At 37.3% G+C, this 19,585-nt stretch overlaps 1 protein-coding gene across 10 annotated transcripts in view; it reads right to left on the bottom strand.

The window, feature by feature from the left end:
• The window catches only part of EPS8 (EGFR pathway substrate 8, signaling adaptor), a 211,352-nt gene that overhangs the window by 115,304 nt on the left and 76,463 nt on the right, over positions 1 to 19,585 (bottom strand). Inside the window, exon 1 of one of the 10 annotated variants that reach the window (XM_082421936.1) lies at positions 8,380 to 8,476. The exons of 7 other annotated variants lie outside the window; for them this stretch is intronic. The gene's annotated coding sequence lies outside the window, so the exon portion shown is untranslated. Of the gene's footprint in view, positions 1 to 8,375; positions 8,477 to 19,585 lie in introns of those variants that run through there. 2 more of the 10 variants (XM_082421935.1, XM_082421940.1) reach the window with 2 other exon arrangements.

Genomic DNA, 19,585 nt, shown 5'->3' with positions numbered 1-19,585 from the left:
CTGTATACCAATGTTCCTAAAAGCAAGGCATTCTTGGACAAATGTTCATGTGAGATCTACAGCAAGCTTAAGAAACATACACCCATTTCAACTGAGATTTTACATTACCAAGTACACAGAGACAATATTTTATAAGTTTCTTTAAAATTTTAGAAAATACATTGAGAATTAAAACTACCACAAGTTTCAGCTAGTCAAAGTCCCAAACCTAGTTAGTATATTGTATACAGAAGATTCTCTATACAAAGCCCATAAATTTTAACTAAAATAAGAAGTATAATTTTTCATATAGCTGAAAATATCATTTTAAGTATTCACATGTCAAATTAAACAGTTAAAAACATACACAAACCTCAACTCTAAAATAAAAAAGAAGTTTTAAAGAAAACTTAATGGTTTAATTAAATTAGAACTATCCTATAGGGTAAATGATCAAAAGAATGTATGATAATCTACCTCATTATATCACCTGCACAAAAATTTTATGCAATTCAACAAGCTATTATTTAAAAATCTAAAATATAATGAGCTGACATGGAGTCCCTTAAACCTCCAAGGCAGTTCCCTTAAGTAAACTTCATGCCTACCTTGATGAATTAATGACACATGATTTCACTGAAAAATAAACCAAAAAGGAGACCTCTTTACACAATTTATTTCAGAATTATTTACATAGAAAATGAGTCTAAACATCTTATCCTCTCCAGAGTCATTTCCTCTTATATGCAATTTACTTAAGCTAAAGAAACTGTTTCCAAGTTTAGCTTCTGAAAACCAAAAACCTCCTTTAAAACACTCTAGGGGTGGGTGCCAGAGCTTCGGATGCAGAAAATGCTTTTAAAGTGAGACTTAGTCTCAGAACAGCTCCGGGAGGTAAAGCATATGCCTGGGATACAAATGAAGAATATCTCTTCAAAGCGATGGTGGCTTTCTCCATGAGAAGAGTTCCCAACAGAGAAGCAACTGATATGAGCCGAGTGGATGAAAGGCTCTTGGTGCTCCAGCCAGGCATCAGGGCTGTGCCTCTGAGGTGGGAGAGCCAACATCAGGACACTGGTCCACAAGAGACCTCCAAGCTCCACATAATACCAAACGGCGAAAATCTCCCAGAGATCTCCATCTCAACACCATGACCCAGCTTCACCCAATGACCAGCAAGCTACAGTGCTGGACACCCTATGCCAAACAACTAGCAAGACAGGAACACAACCCCATCCATTAGCAGAGAGGCTGCCTAAAATCATACTAAGGCCACAGACACCCCAAAACACACCACCAGACGTGGACCTGCACACCAGAAAGACAAGATCCAGCTTCATCCACCAGAACACAGGCACTAGTCCCCTCCACCAGGAAGCCTACACAACCCACTGAACCAACCTTAGCCACTGGGAGCAGACACCAAAAACAACGGGAACTACGAACCTGCAGCCTGTGAAAAGGAGACCCCAAACACAGTAAGATAAGCAAAATGAGAAGACAGAAAAACATACAGCAGATGAAGGAGCAAGGTAAAAACACACCAGACCTAACAAATGAAGAGGAAATAGGCAGTCTACCTAAAGAATTCAGAATAATGATAGTAAAGATGATCAAAAGTCTTAGAAATAGACAAAATGCAAGACACATTTAACAAGGACCTAGAAGAACTAAAGAGGAACCAAGCAACGATGAACAACACAATAAATGAAATTAAAAATACTCTAGACGGGATCAATAGCAGAATAAGTGAGGCAGAAGAACGGATAAGTGACCTGGAAGATAAAATAGTGGAAATAACTACTGCAGAGCAGAATAAAGAAAAAACAATGAAAAGGACTGGGGACAGTCCCAGAGACCTCAGGGACAACATTAAATGCACCAACATTCGAATTATAGGGGTCCCAGAAGAAGAAGAGAAAAAGAAATGGACTGAGAAAATATTTGAAGAGATTATAGTTGAAAACTTCCCTAATATGGGAAAGGAAATAGTTAATCAAATCCTGGAAGCACAGAGTCCCATACAGGATGAATCCAAGGAGAAACACACCAAGACACATATTAATCAAACTATCAAAAATTAAATATAAAGAAAACATATTAAAAGCAGCAAGGGAAAAACAACAAACAACACACGAGGGAACCCCCATAAGGTTAACAGCTGATCTTTCAGCAGAAACTCTGCAAGCCAGAAGGCAGTGGCAGGACATATTTAAAGTAGTGAAGGAGAAAAACCTACAACCAACATTACTCTACCCAGGAAGGATCTCATTCAGATTTGATGGAGAAATTAAAACCTTTACAGACAAGCAAAAGCTGAGAGAGTTCAGCACCACCAAACCAGCTTTACAACAAATGCTAAAGGAACTTTTCTAGGCAAGAAACACAAGAGAAGGAAAACATCAACAATAACAAACCCAAAACATTTAAGAAAATGGGAATAGGAACATACATATCAATAATTACCTTAAATGTAAATGGATTAAATGCTCCCACCAAAAGACACAGACTGGCTGAATGGATACAAAAACAAGACCCGTATACATGCTGTCTACAAGAGACCCACTTCAGACCTAGGGACACATACAGACTGAAAGTGAGGGGATGGAAAAAGATATTCCATGCAAATGGAAATCAAAAGAAAGCTGGAGTAGCAATTCTCATATCAGACAAAATAGACTTTCAAATAAAGACTATTACAAGAGACAAAGAAGGACACTATATAATGATCAAGGGATCAATCTAAGAAGAAGGTATAACAATTGTAAATATTTATGCACCCAATATAGGAGCACCTCAATACATGAGGTAAATTACTAACAGCCATAAAAGGGGAAATAGACAGTAACACAATCATAGTAGGGGATTTTAACACCGCACTTTCACCAATGGACAGATCATCCAAAATGAAAATAAATAAGGAAACACAAGCTTTAAATGATACACTAAACAAGATGGACTTAATTGATATTGATAGGACATTCCACCCAAAAACAACAGAATACACATTTTTCTCAAGTGCTCATGGAACATTCTCCAGGATAGATCATATCTTGGGTCACAAATCAAGCCTTGGTAAATTTAAGAAAATTGAAATCGTATCAAGTATCTTTTCTGACCACAATGCTATAAGACTAGCTATCAATTACAGGAAAAGATCTATAAAAAATACAAACACATGGAGGCTACACAATACACTACTTAATAACTAAGTGATCACTGAAGAAATCAAAGGGGAAATCAAAAAATACCTAGAAACAAATGACAATGGAGACACGACGACCCAAAACCTATGGGATGCAACAAAAACAGTTCTAAGAGGGAAGTTTATAGCAATACAAGCCTACATCAAGAAACAGGAAACATCTCGAATAAACAACCTAAACTTGCACCTAAAGCAATTAGAGAAAGAAGAACAAAAACACCCCAAAGTTAGCAGAAAGAAAGAAACCATAAAGATCAGATCAGAAATAAATGAAAAAGAAATGAAGGAAACGAAAGCAAAGATCAATAAAACTAAAAGCTAGTTCTTTGAGAAGATAAACAAAATTGATAAACCATTAGCCAGACTCATCAAGAAAAAAAGGGAGAAGACTCAAATCAATGAATTAAAAATGAAAAAGGAGAAGTAACAACTGACACTGCAGAAACACAAACGATCATGAGAGATTACTACAAGCAACTCTATGCCAATAAAATGGACAACCTGGAAGAAATGGACAAATACTTAGAAATGTAAAACCTGCTGAGACTGAAACAGGAAGAAATAGAAAATATGAACAGACCAATCACAAGCACTGAAACTGAAACTGTGATTAAAAATCTTCCAACAAACAAAAGCCCAGGACCAGATGGCTTCACAGGCGAATTCTATCAAACATTTAGAGAAAAGCTAACACCTATCCTTCTCAAACTCTTCCAAAATATTGCAGAGGGAGGAACACTCCCAAACTCATTCTATGATGCCACCATCACCCTGATACCAAAACCAGACAAAGATGTCACAAACAAAGAAAACTACAGGCCAATATCATTGATGAACATAGATGCAAAAATCCTCAAAAAAATACTAGCAAACAGAATCCAACAGCACATTAGAAGGATCATACACCATGATCAAGTGGGGTTTATTCCAGGAATGCAAGGATTCTTCAATATATGCAAATCAATCAACGTGATACACCATATTAACAAATTGAAGGAGAAAAACCATATGATCATCTCAATAGATGCAGAGAAAGCTTTCGACAAAATCCAACACCCATTTATGATTAAAGCCCTGCAGAAAGTAGGCATAGAGGGAACTTTGCTCAACATAATAAAGGCCATATATGACAAATCCACAGCCAACATCATCCTCAATGGTGTAAAACTGAAACCATTTCCACTAAGATCAGGAACAAGACAAGGTTGCCCACTCTCACCACTATTATTCAACATAGTTTTGGAAGTGTTAGCCACAGCAATCAGAGAAGAAAAAGAAATAAAAGGAATCCAAATCGGAAAAGAAGAAGTAAAGCTGTCACTGTTTGCAGATGACACAATACTATACATAGAGAATCCTAAAGATGCTACCAGAAAACTCCTAGAGCTAATCAATGAATTTGGTAAAGTAGCAGGATACAAAATTAATGCACAGAAATCTCTTGCATTCCTATACACTAATGATGAAAAATCTGAAAGTGAAATTAAGAAAACACTCCCATTTACCACTGAACAAAAAGAATAAAATATCTAGGAATAAACCTACCTAAGGAGACAAAAGACCTGTATGCAGAAAATTATAAGACACTGATGAAAGAAATTAAAGATGATACAAATAGATGGAGAGACATACCATGTTCTTGGATTGGAAGAATCAACATTGTGAAAATGACTCTACTACCCAAAGCAATCTACATTTTCAATGCAATCCTTATCAAGCTACCACTGGCATTTATCACAGAACTAGAACAAAAAATTTCACAATTTGTATGGAAACACAAAAGACCCCGAATAGCCAAAGCAATCTTGAGAACGAAAAATGGAGCTGGAGGAATCAGGCTCCCTGACTTCAGACTATACTACAAAGCTACAGTAATCAGGACAGTATGGTACTGGCACAAAAACAGAAATATAGATCAATGGAACAGGATAGAAAGCCCAGAGATAAACCCACGCACATATGGTCACCTTATCTTTGATAAAGGAGGCAAGCATATACAGTGGAGAAAAGACAGCCTCTCCAATAAGTGGTGCTGGGAAAACTGGATAGGTACATGTAAAAGTATAAAATTAGGGCTTCCCTGGTGGCGCAGTGGTTGAGAATCTGCCTGCTAATGCAGGGGACACGGGTTCGAGCCCTGGTCTGGGAAGATCCCACATGCTGCAGAGCAACTAGGCCCATGAGCCACAACTACTAAGCCTGCCTGTCTGGAGCCTGTGCTTCACAACGAGAGAGGCCACGATGGTGAGAGGCCCGCGCACTGCAATGAAGAGTGGCCCCCGCTTGCCACAACTAGAGAAAGCCCTAGCACAGAAACGAAGACCCAACACAACCAAAAATAAAATTAATTAATTAATTAGTTTTTTAAAAAAAAAGATAAATTAAAAAAAGTATAAAATTAGGACACTCCCTAACACCATACACAAAAATAAACTCAAAATGGATTAAAGACCTAAATGTAAGGCCAGACACTATCATACTCTTAGAGGAAAACATAGGCAGAACACTCTATAACATAAATCACAGCAAGATCCTTTTTGACCCACCTCCTAGAGAAATGGAAATAAAAACACAAATAAACAAATGGAACCTAATGAAACTTTTGCACAGCAAAGGAAACCATAAACAAGACAAAAAGACAACCCTCAGAATGGGAGAAAATATTTGCAAATGAAGCAACTGACAAAGGATTAATCTCCAAAATTTACAAGCAGCTCATGCAGCTCAATAACAAAAAGCAAACAACCCAATCCAAAAATGGGCAGAAGACCTAAATAGACATTTCTCCAAAGAAGATATACAGATTGCCAACAAACACATGAAAGAATGCTCAACGTCATTGATCATTAGAGAAATGCAAATCAAAACTACAATGAGATATCATCTCACACCAGTCAGAATGGCCATCATCAAAAAATTTAGAAACAATAAATGCTGGAGAGGGTGTGCAAAAAAGGGAACCCTCTTGCACTGTTGGTGGGAATGTAAATTGATACAGCCACTATGGAGAACAGTATGGAGGTTCCTTAAAAAACTAAAAATAGAACTACCATACGACCCAGCAATCCCACTACTGGGCATATACCCTGAGAAAACCATAATTCAAAAGGAGTCATGTACCAAAATGTTCACTGCAGCTTTATTTACAATAGCCAGGACATGGAAGCAACCTGAGTGTCCCTCATCAGATGAATGGATAAAGAAGATGTGGCACATATATACAATGGAATATTACTCAGCCATAAAAAGAAACGAAATGGAGGTATCTGTAGTGAGGTGGATGGAGTTAGAGTCTGTCATACAGAATGAAGTAAGTCAGAAAGAGAAAAACAAATACAGTATGCTAACACATATATACGGAATCTAAGGAAAAAAGAAAAAGGTCATGAAGAACCTCGTGGTAAGACGGGAATAAAGACACAGACCTACTAGAGAATGGACTTGAGGATATGGGGAGGGGGAAGGGTAAGCTGTGGCAAAGTGAGAGAGTGGCATGGACATATATGCACTACCAAATGTAAAATAGATAGCTAGTGGGAAGCAGCCGCATAGCACAGGGAGATCAGCTCGGTGCTTTGTGACCACCTAGAGGGGTGGGAGAGGGAGGGTGGTAGGGAGAGAGATGCAAGAGGGAAGAGATATGGGAACATATGTATATGTATAACTGATTCAGTTTGTTATAAAGCAGAAACTAACACACCATTGTAAAGCAATTATACTGCAATAAAGATGTTAAAAAAAAAAAAACTCTAGGTAGAGTAGGTACATGTATATCCTTCTTAAGGTGAGAATAGGTGTGTCAAAAGACAAAATATTTTACATACCATTCCCAGAGTATGATTCCCAGAGTATGTATGAAATTTGTACTAAAAGTGATTCTGACATTTGCCTTAGAATTTCGGCCTGTAAAGCTGACAAAAGCTTTGTAGCAAGGGTAAAAATATATCAATCCATAAACATCTCAAGGAACCTCATTTTTTTTAGCTGACAAAAAGCTGCAAACAATGCTTGTATAAGTAGTTCAAACTTGTGTGAATTGATAATACTCCTTATGGTGTAGAGAGTCTCAATAAATAATAGACACATTACAGGAAAATGAACATAGCCAAGAATCCATTTCCAAAAGGATCAATACAGCCATAACCATGGTACCCAAACTCAAGAAGGCATTACATTTACCAGCACCAAAACAGTGATGTAATCAGTTATTTACTTTTGTTATGTACTACATTGTGATACACTATTATTAGCTCTCCTTTTTTTTTCTGTAGTATAAATCTTAATTTATACTTGCACTTAATTATTAGTAAGAGAACAAAAAGGCTCCTCCTGAATATTAAATGTAACAAATAAATCGATAAGAACTACAAAAATAGTAGATCTCTATGTATTGAGAATTATATATATTTGCCATTAAGCTCAAATTTTTTATTTAAAACACCCTACATATAAAATTATGGTGTGTTATGAAAGTTTTATAAAAAATTATGGATTTTTGGAAAGAGTTGTTTTTTGAAAAATTCCATTAATTGACTATTTAAACATTTACAAGATCCATTAATATATATGGATTTTTTAAAAAAACCAAACTTTAAATACACATATTCACTACTTTTTTTGGTCCCAAGCAAAATGTTTACACAGAAATTTGGCAGTGTTAAGTCTGTGGACTCAAAGCCAATAACAACCTAGGAAAACTGAACTTGGTAATAAGCACATTTTCGTAGTACAACTAACCGTGTATAACAATCCAAAGCAGTTAATATTTATAGGATAATCAGAGTATTTTGCATACCAGATTAATTTTAAAGCAATTTTAAGAAAACATGATATATCTGTGCTTTCCCAACTGTTAACAGTCAACAGATTTCTTCTTAGCTATAATTGGGGTGGGGTGTGGGGAATTAGTCCCTTAAACATCATGACCTAAGGGGAGGAAATCCTGTATATCCCCATCTCTGTAAGCAAGAAGCCAGGAGGCAGGAGGCAGCACCCTGTGGCACCTGGAGTACCAATTTCACCAAGTTCAGAATCCACTTGGAATTCCAAATGGGAATTTACAATATTGTCAAAGGGTTTACTGGGACTAAAAGCATTACCACATGTTTCAAGGTCTACAAATATCCTCCATGATAATTACGCCTTTGAGAGCCCTCCTTAGCAAAGAAAACATTCACAAACTCAAACTTACCTACCCTCACAATCCAGGCAGAGCTCCCCTGAGCGATCCTCCAGGCAATACTGAGAGGACATTCCTCTCTGTTCACTCTTGGTGCCAAGTGACCTTTGGCACATGAACATAAGAAAGGGTGGGGCTCAGAGCTTCAGTTTCGACATTGTGCTACACTGAACAAAGTTTCTCTGGTTTCTCCAGGGCGTTAACTAAGACTTCCTCTTCTTGTTAAGTAAGTAAACACAGCCACTACTACATTTCCAACTCTTCCCTAAAGTGGTAAAGCTTTAAATGGCACAAATACTGATGGGGAAATTACTAGGTGCTCTAAATTTAAACTAACGCCATACAGGTGGGCTATTATTACTCCCATTTCAAAGAGGTGATATCTGAGGAATAGAGGTTAATAAGTAACTTGTGGGAATTCCAGGTGCCCCAATACGGTCAACTGAGCTAATGAAGAAGACTTTCCACCATAAATAAACAACACAGAAAAGATGAGAAAGAGCAACACATTTTAAAAATTAAATACACAGTTCCACTTGCAGTAAAGAAAACCCCCCTGGTGCCAAACCAAAGCTAGGACTGATGGCCAAAGTGGTAGTAAGCACCAAAGCAAATATTGCCAGCTGTAGCCACCAGGAAGAATCACTGGAGTCTCTTATAGCGCCTAGGTCTAATTGAAATTGGTAAGATGCCCACCTCAAGGAATGGGATCAGAAGAAAGTTCTCTCTCAGGAGAGCAGAGTTAGGCTAAGTTTCTGGCCCGGCTTTTCTTCAACACTGGATACAACCTATCCAACCATTTGTAGCAACCCTGATGCCCCTATAGGGACAGAATAAGAGATCTTGGGCACACAAGTTGGGCATAAAGTTGGCTCTGAGGTGCTTCCATAAAACTGGAGCCATTGTCAAAGGGCTGCGATCACAGTTAAAAAATGGTGAGGGGGACAGGACAAATCCACCCATTGTCTTAGTAAGACTTCAGTGGAGCTTGTCTCCGAGAATCTGGGTGAGAGGGCGGGGGAAACGCTTACAACCAGAAAATAAAACCCTAAGCCTGTGTCACAACAGTTCTGAAGTCTGAATCTTATTTGTATGAGAATCTCCAAGCTTAAGAAATTAAGAAAAAAATGGGTCCTGGGCTTGTGATATCCCTGGAGTATGTGAAATAAACAAACATAAAAATACTTTAAAGTAACACTCCATAAACAAGGCCACGATGGATTTCCGCAAGCTAGAAAAACTAAACCAAAACGAAAGCACAAAAGAATCCTCACTGAAAATGACCTTATAATTTAGAAATTACAAAATACGTGAGAAAATGATTTACTGTGATTGAGCATTAACAAATACATCAAACAGAAAATTTCAAACTCAATAATGTTTTAATATGCAGATGCCAAAAGAGCATAATTATTAAGAGATGGAAGAAGAAAAAAGCCTATAAATAGGGAACTGAAAAAACAAGCAGGTTTATAACAAACAGAATTTATATGCATATAGATAGGCACATTGCTCTGCATAGAGAACCCAAGAGTTTTCATCAGAATTCTGTAACTTAAAAAGTTTTTTTTATTTTTATTGCATCACAATAAATAGATAGGATTTTTAAACTTGTTTAGAAAAGCACTAATCAATGCCAGAACTCAATGATCTGACAGAACCTACTCACACCAACTTTTCTTCTCTGTCATTTTTCAACCTCCTGGTCACTCTGCCCTACAACTCCTCATTCCTGGAAATTCCAACCCATCCCCCAAGCCATTGGGAAACCTCCAGCACCCTTGCAAAAAAGATGGAGTGGAAACTGTGATGTACTACCTAGATCCCCTTTCACAACTGAAGGATTTCTTCCCCAGATGCTGTAGTACTGCCAGCATACAGGCCTCAGCTATCAGCTCTCTTCAGAACGGCCTTGACTGAAGTCTCCCCTTGCAAGTTCACGCTCCCCTCCCAGGGCAGCCCACATCCAAAGACTGGCTGACATGGGGAATATAAAGGCTTGCGCCCCTCTCTATCTGGAGACGATGGTGACGCACCATCACAGTTTTAGAGCCTCTAGGGGGTCAGATCTCACCAAGACGACAGGGCAGCCTAACTTCCCCTCTGCCCAGTGCTGGCTTCTTCCTTCCACTCCACAGCGGTTGGTCTCAACAGCACTTTCTAAGAAACTTCCAGGGCACTAATTTCCACCTCAGAGTCTGCATCCTGGGGAACTCAGACTACAACAGAAGAGCATCAGAAAAAAAAAAAAAAAGGGGGGCAGGATATGGGGCAGTGTTATCAAGGAAGTGAGAAGAATAAGAAAGCCTTGAAACCAGCCAGGAGAACAGCAGAAAGTACTAATGTAATCTCTTTCTTTGATAGTAGAAGGGAAACCCTTTTTCAAAATGAACAATATAATCACAAAAATTCCAGCCCAACATATCAGTGTATCTCTGAACTTGACAGTCAAAAAGGATCTTACGGGGTATTCCAATTCTAGCCCTCATTTTGAAGATAAAGCTCTTAGGCTGTGGATCTGCTAAATGCCAAAACCGTTGCTGCTTAGAAACAGGCCCATTTATTCTTTTAAGACACTTACTTTCCCAATAGCAAGTTAACAGGTACATTTAATACCCTGCTAAAACAAAGTTACCAGCAGTGATGTATATGTGTGTGTGTGTGTGTATGCAATTTCTAGCTTTCTTTAATAGTCATGGGAAAATGTGCAGCAACCAAACCTATAACGTTCCAAATATATATTTTTCATGTCTACTTCTGGTGAGCTGCCCTATCTTAGAAAGGGGAGAGAGTCAACAAAAACCCTTGAGCCTTGCTTAGATTTGTCCCATGTCCCAGTAATCTAATTCTGATATGTCTTTTAGTTCTGAATCACTGGTAAAGATGTTAACGATAGTTTTATAAAAGGCTAATCTGGTACAGGCTGGTATATGACTAATCATTATCCAGAATACTAATAAAAAAACTGCATGGACGAAAACAATATTCACATGCACACTCAGAACGCCAATGACATGGGACAAATCTAAGCAAGGCTCGTGGGTATCTGTTGCTTCCTTTACCCTTCTAATATAGGGCAGCCTACCAGAAGCAGTCATGAGAAATATTATATATTTGGAATGTGACAGATTTGATTGCTGTACGTTTTTCCATGACTACTGAAGGAAGCTGGAAATTGCGTGTGTGCATGCACACACACACACACACACACACATTCATCTCTACTGGTAACCTTGCCCTACATTCCACACTTTGTAACCACGAATATAGAGGCAGACAAGATAAGTTATAGCAAAACCTACCAAACTAAGCCCACTGGATCCAAAAAGACATGAAGTCATTGACATAAATTGTTAGGACAGCCAAGCAGAATGGGTCACCACTGCCACAATCCACTCATCTTGGAAACCTAAGCAGAACTGCACTCTCAGTTCCTCAATTTGTCTTTCCTTCCTTCCTCTCCTAAGAATCACAATCTGCTGGGTCTAAGCCAACCCTTCTTCTCCTTCTGACTTTAAAACCTTTTTTTAATGGAAGTAAGAAACTAAAGTGCTACAAATATGAGAGAATCCAAAAGAGGTTTCTAAACTCTAAATTGTATATGTCAAATCTCAATTACATACAAGCTAAGGGAGCTGAATTCATATGGGTAGAATGACCAACCAAATGCTTTAACAACTTATCTGGAAAAGGAATGACAGTGCAATATAATTCATACTGGGGGAGAATCATGTCAAATTATTAACATTTTCTAGGCATACAAAAGGGCAAACATGCATGGCATGTGAACGAGAGGAAGAAGCAATTTGTTCATATAAAAAAAAAATCAAATGAGTCACTAGGGGTTTAGAGCTATTGTTTGGACATAGAATCTGGGTTAAAGGTAGAAAACATAAAAAGAGAAGAAACATAAATGGGCACTTCTTGGGGTGAATAAATACAAACAATAGGACCAACAATACTCATTCTTCGCATAAGTTATTTAGAAGAGTGAGATCATAATTCAATTTTAAGTCTACAGATGGCTTAAGTCTCTTATTATAAGTTAGGAAAATACTGATTTAAGAAAAATGAACTCATTATTACTGCAAAATAATGTAATTGTATATAAGTGAATAAAATGATAGTTTTGCCTTAAATTGGCAAAGCTTAGTTATATACTTGGGAAACACCACACAAACTTATTTGATTATGGATTTTAAATGTCATTTTCAACCTAGAAATCACTGTAGAGTTCCAATAAGTCACACTTTCATTTGGCAATTTCAATCAAAAAGCCAACAAAATTTTGAAAAAAAAAATGGTAAAAACAAAAGAAAAAAGTGATTTCTCGTTTCTATTCATGTCCTATAACCAAAGAGAAGTTGGAAAGTGTAAAGACCTCAGCATTGGGAAACCGAACGCTTGTGTTTATGCCCCAGGTCTGCCACTGAATAGCTCTGTACCTGGGCAAGTAACAACCTCCCTCCGGCTCCATTTCCTCACCTGTAAAAGGAGATCAATGAGACCAATTTGTAAACTCTCATTCACATCTATTCTAGAACACTTACCTAATTCAAATTTAAAAATAGAAAATCTACTTAATTAGATTTGGGCTAAAACATAGCAATTGGCAGTTTTACTCTTTTCAACATAAAACGGTAAGTTTTCAGAAAAAAATAAAATTACCAAATAGTCAGAAAACCTAATGATAAATGAGGAAAAATATTAGTTTCACGAGGACATCTATAAATTCACCTCAGAAATTACAAAGAAACACTTTACAGAGCCTCCAATTTCTGCTGAAAAATTCCCATTTAAACACAGACTCCGCCGAAACACAATAGGTACAAAGAATTTCTGAGAGGCAGGGAAAATGGAAGCTTTTGGCATGCAGTACCAATATTTCCCATCATTATTAAGATTTCACTTAGAGCTTCCTCATTTCACCTGGCTCGGATGGTGCTGGCATTCCGCATAACTGGCTGCGTGAACGCATATCAAAAGAACTGATAGGATGTTCCTTGTAAAACAGCATTTTTTTAAACTTATAACATCATCCCCCAAACCTATGCTTTCCACAAAAAGTTAAAGTCTAAAAAAATGATAGGACTACTTTAGCCTATTAAAATCATGGGTGCCTTGGGATTCTTAAGTGCCATTTGGAAAGGAAAAGACATTTACTAATAAGAGTACCAATCCGTCCCAGAGTACTTTTACCTTAAATCTGTAACAGTCAGGAAATTATCACATTAGCTAGATAACATAACTTAACCTCTCCTAACTATAATCATGTGCTATAGAACCGGGAAGAAAGGGAGGGAGGATGAAAGGGAGGGAGGCAAACCAGCAAATACTGAAAATAACTGTGAATGCTGATAAGGTACTGTCTTACCAAAAAATCAGGAGAAATGCCCAAGTTTCATTTCAAAGCAGGTACCCTCTGAAATACTGCAAAGAATCATCCTATATATACTTTAACAAGCTAATACTGAGCAACTAGCCTTGAAAAATTAAATCAGGCAGCATGACAATAAACAGAATGAAATGCCTGTTTTCAGAGCAGCAGTTTAGAGAAAGCTGTGTAAATAGCCGTTAAAATGATACAGCCTATGTCATCCTTCGAAAATAAAACCTGCGATTAAATTTGCACATCAAATGATCCTTGAAGCCTGTATGTTACCAATAAATAGGGGTGGCAGAGGGGGCTTAAATCAGACAAGCCTTGCCAGTGGCACAGAGAGCTGCGGTCTATAAAGAAAAACCCCTGCAGCAAACACCGAAGCCGAATGCAGGAGGCTATATCAGTTTTAAAAGTGATTTAACTTCTTTGAAGATCATTGGACTAGAGTTTGCCCAGTCAGCAGAATTTAGTTATGGCCTTCGGCGGAAAAGTGCTAATACAATGAAGGGTTACCCTGGTTGGGAAAAATATTAAGGGTCACTTTTATTTTCAGTCGATAAAATGTTGATTCTCCAAACCAATTCTTAATCTTTCTTTAGTTTGCAGTTTCAAGACCTTTTAATGATGGCTCTAACACTAGTCTCTAATTCCCCCGTATTCCTGACATGGGGCTATGGAAAATAGACTAAATAAACCTATGTCAAGAGTAGCATGTTGGGGGACGGGTAAATAAATTAGAACTTTGGTATCAGCAGACAAAACTACTATATAGAAAATGGATAAACAACAAGGTCCTACTGTATAGCACAGGGAACTATATTCAATATCTTGTGATAAACTGTAATGGAAAAGAATCTGAAAAAGAATACATATATATGTGTGTGTGTATATATATATAACTGAATCACTTTGCTGTAACTAACTAACACAACATTGTAAATTAACTATACTTCAATATAAATTTTAAAAAGAGTAGCATGTTGTGGTCAAAAGAGCCATGGATTTGAAACCTACAACCTTAATTTTTTCCCCTGGCTCTACAATTTAGTATTACATGACCTTAAACAAATCATTAGTATAGGCAATAGAATATAAAGAACTTGACTTTACGTGCAAAACAGGTAAGCCCTGTTACTCACAGCTGTATGACTTTGGCCAAATTACTTCACTGAGTCTTTTTGCTTGTCTATGAAGTGAAAATAACAGAATCTTCTTCATAGAGGCTGAATGAAATAATGCATGTAAAGAGCACAGCACAGTGCCTGATTAACTGTCAGGAATAAATGATAGCTTAAAAAAGTCACTACTTCTCTGAGTTTTCTTTACCTTTTTAAGTAATCTGCCTCAGAAATCAACATGTTATATCTTAGAATAATTTCCTGTGCTTCACAGTATCTTTATCACGTCATTAATTATTTAAGAAAGCTGAGTCTCCTCAATATTAAAAGACCTAAATTTTGTTCACGCTATGTAACTTTCTGTATTTGCCTTTAAAATCTTCTTTTCACTTTGGTTAAATAGGTATTTCATAATGAGCTGTGATCCTACTTGACATTTTTCACAAAAATCCCAAAGCCTTTTAGACCTCAAACTAATTTTGAAGTTTCCCAGAGGGTTCCTGGAAAATCTCAAAGGATTTGTCTCTTATCTTATAAAAGAGAGATGTTAAAATAATTAGGTTTATTTGGAGTTTAAATGACATGGGAAGGACTGTAAAATAAGACGTGATGATAAACCCTCATAGGGTCTATGTGTATGGATATATCCGATTAGTATAAGTATTCCAGAAATTGTGTGACGTTCATAGAAATGTGTCAATACTTGTCAATAATTTGCCCGAGTATTATCTTAAGTTGCTGTATGCCACAGAAATAACTAAATTTCCTTATCAAATGAACTCTCATAAGAACTTTAACCATGACTGTTTTTAGGTCTTTTGTCATTCACAGACAGTTATTGTTTTACTCTGATTCTTCCCTGGAAGTTTTTACAATCAGCTACTGTGAGAACACTCCATAATGGCATAACTTGAATACTTTGAGACCACGCCGCCGCCGGACTGCGTAAGAATTTCCAGAACCAATGAAGAAGCTGATGGATTCATAGAACTGCTAACCAAAGATGAAGCAGAACATGGGACTGAATGAACTGATGTGGATGATTACAATTTTTACGACTCTTGTTTGAAGCATTGCTGGGTCTTTAATGTTACATCTTCCAGATGTAAAGAAATCTTTTTCTCTTTACTCTTAAGCTACCTATAATTCACAGCAATCTGGTAAATTACACCTTTGTTAACAGAATTGAAGCAATTATCTCTTCTCCCTACCTGATCCCTCCAGAATCAGAAAACTCTCCACGAGTGTTCTTATTTTCAAGGCAATATAGTTATTTGCATAAGTTCAATAAGCATCTGTTCTCCTTGTAACAGGACACAATCGTAAACATTGGCTATATATTAGCAAGGCTTGGACTGGAATGTCATGTCTGAGAATGATGGGCACAGAATCAGATATGACCAGACAGCTTTAAGGAACTAAGGTTTAATTTAAGGAGCCAATATATGTATAAAGCTCCCCTTCAAAAACCAGCCTGGTACCTTGCTTATAAGGTTCCTGCATAACAGGTGAGTAAGGAAGGTCACTTCCTGGAAGACCCAGGAACCTCGGGATATTTTGGGGACCTCGAGAAGAGTGTAATTCACTCAAGTCTATAAGTATTACTGGCAAAAGCTGAGGGTGAGTCGTTGGCTTGGTTTCCTAATCCTGAAAAGATTTTTAAGAGTCCAATCTGAGATTCCTTATTAGAAGTGGTTCCAGCAAAGCAGACTTAAAAAGAGCATATATAGTCAATCACTATTCTTGCTGGACTGATATAAATAATCAGGCCAAGTTTAATGAGAATAGACTTATTCTGCAAACAAATTAGTCTTACTTAGAATATCTTTGATAGAAATGGGAGTGTCAATAGAAACAAAAATTATGTTTCAATGGAAAACTACAACACACCCCTGTGGTTATTAAATTCTTGCCTTGTTCATTGTCTTTGAGGTTTTGCTATCTCCCTGTAAACTGGACTGGGTCCTGAATTCTTCTAGGATCCTCCAGTACCTAGCTACAACTCTCCAAACTGATACGTCCAGTTTTTCTCCCACCCTTCTGACTTGGAATCACTAAAAATTAAAACTGTCTCTTTCCCAAAGTCCGGCAAGCTGCAGCTGGACAACTTGATGTGAACTTCAGAGAAATCACCACAGTGACACATGTATGGACAACCTTCCTGCCTGTTGCCATGTGGGCCCCTCAGAAAGTTCACCAGAACACCTGATGACATCACCAGGGACAAACTATGAACCAGGAAAAATCTGCCAGATTGCTACGGCTTGCTCTCACTCCATCTGAAGATTCTGAGTCCAACGTCTAGAAATAATCTCGATGACTGATTGCCCTCTGGACTCAAAAAACTAAGTTCATGGTCTGTTCTAACCATTAACCTGTTTTTTCTTTTGTCTCCATGGAAATGTTCAGGACTCAGAGACTGTTTTAATGGGTTATCGGACAATCTACAACTAACTCAGTTTCTAGGCTGTGAAAGTTCTTGGGGAAGTTTCAGAATGAATGACAGGGTTCAGGACACACTACCCCCAAAATATGGCACCTTGGCATACTGAATATTTTAAGGTGAAGGAGTTTGAGGAAACAGCAGAAGCAGGAAGGTCACCTGACCTTCACCAAGATTTTCTCCCCTGAAACAGGTCCTAAAACCCTCGTGTGAGAGGTGCCCTTCCTATACCCAGAGAAAAGGAGCCTCCTTATCTCTGAAGACGAAGGGACACAGAACAATCCGAACACACAGGCCTTGTTAAATTCCCCCCACCTCCCTACACTCATATCATACCCTTTAATCTATCATATTCCTGCACAGCTGCCCACTCTTCATCAAACCCAGCATAAAAACACTCAGATCTAACTATTTCTTCATTTCCTTATGAAGGCTCCGTGTCACATACAACTTTCACTAAATAAATGTGTGTGCTTTTCTCCTGTTAATTTGTCTTTGTCAGTTTAATTTGCAGGTCCAGCCAGGGACCCTGAGAGGGTTAAGGAAAACATTTTCCTCCCCTATGCTCCACAGACATTATACTTACACTCTTACCAATAGTTTATAAGGTTCTTTTTCTACACTCTCACCAAAACACTACCGCATCACTTGTTTTAAAAATCTATTCCAATTTGACAGAAGAAAATTTTTTCCACACATCTTTTAGTTTAGCAGTGATATTCATCTCTCTTTAAAACCATTTCTGTATAACTTCTTCAAACTTTTCTTGCTGATTTTTCACCTTTTTTTTCTTTTAGACCAACAGGATTCATTCTGTCAGTTGTCAGCATGGATCTTTAAAAATTGTGTATATAAGGCATAAACATGCATAAGATTTTTCCTCTAGACCAAAATAAACATACAACTTAAATATATGTTTTCAATGTCAAACTGTAACTTAGAAAACATAACATAGACCCTATTCTATATCTATACCTTTAAAAAAAAAAAAAGGCAGATTAGGTCTTTCTGTACTCTCAATAATAATATCAGACATGATCCCTAAACTAAAAACCACATTTGTTTATCTTTTTATAAATCTGATGCATGTGGTAATCCTTTCTCTATACCTGCCTAGATTATTCTAATTATATTTAATCTAAAACCAGAAGTGGTTTTTGACCAACTCCCAAGTTAAGGTCATTTTGTACTTCAGAAGATAAAGCTTACACATTAACCTAATGCTACCTCTTCCATCCCAAAGAGGACACAGCTTAATTTTTACTGCAAAAACAGAATTAAGTTTCAAGATAACCAATACATTGACTATGCTGGTCCTAAAGCATCACTTCATTTATGTGAGGATGCCTGTTGTCACTCTTTCTTTATTTCTTAATGACTTTGAGTATTGTAGTATTCATTGACATAACAGAAAACTTTTATGGCTTCTTAATATAAAATCAAAATATCACCCCTGAGTCAGTCAGTCAGTCAATCCCTAAGGCTTATGAACTTCCAGAGCTTAATGTCAAAATCCAATCCTCACCTCAGACTCCCAGGACAAACTGTGCATTTTACATAGATGGTATGTTTCAAATGCCACCCGAAAATCTCCCTTAAATGACTTCAACATTCTAGAGAAGACTAAGATTCAGGAAGAATAAGGTAGCTTTTCTGAATATGAATTAATTTTATCAAATGCTTTCTATATCTTTAGATATAGAAATTAATTCAAATCAGCTATAATTCTATTTTAAAATTTGGCTGCTATGGTATAATAGGTACATATTACACAGTCGCTTACATGGATTTTAAGATTTTTACATGGATCTTTTAGAAAGACACATGCATATGCATAACTCGCACACCAATTCTCTTGGCATCGCTCCATTGTGTAAGGGAGCCTGTTTACAGACATCTCAGGATCTGCGAGTAATGGATACTGCTTCAAGGTTTCCCCCCCAAATTAAGATAGTACAAAATGCATGAAAATAACGAGCCTTCAGTTCACTTTATGTCATTTTGATTCATTTAACAATGAAACAAAATTCAATATCTACAAAAGATCACTCATTCCCAGGTATCCTGTTAGGGAATTTTTTTTTTTTTAAATCCACTTTGTTTACTTCAAGGCAAACACTATTCTGCACGCCATAAGGATACCACTAGCCCACGGACATATGCCAATAAATCAGGATAAGCCAGAAATATCTGATACTTACCTGCTAGCTCTCTAAGCCAATTTCTGCTATTTGTGAAGACTGTCAGTAATTACAGCAGCAACACACCACTAACTTTG

This window comes from Balaenoptera physalus (assembly GCF_965194825.1).
Source record: "Balaenoptera physalus genome assembly, chromosome: 13".
Classification (NCBI taxonomy): Eukaryota; Metazoa; Chordata; class Mammalia; order Artiodactyla; family Balaenopteridae; genus Balaenoptera; species Balaenoptera physalus.
This window is presented reverse-complemented; position numbering and strand designations above follow the sequence as displayed.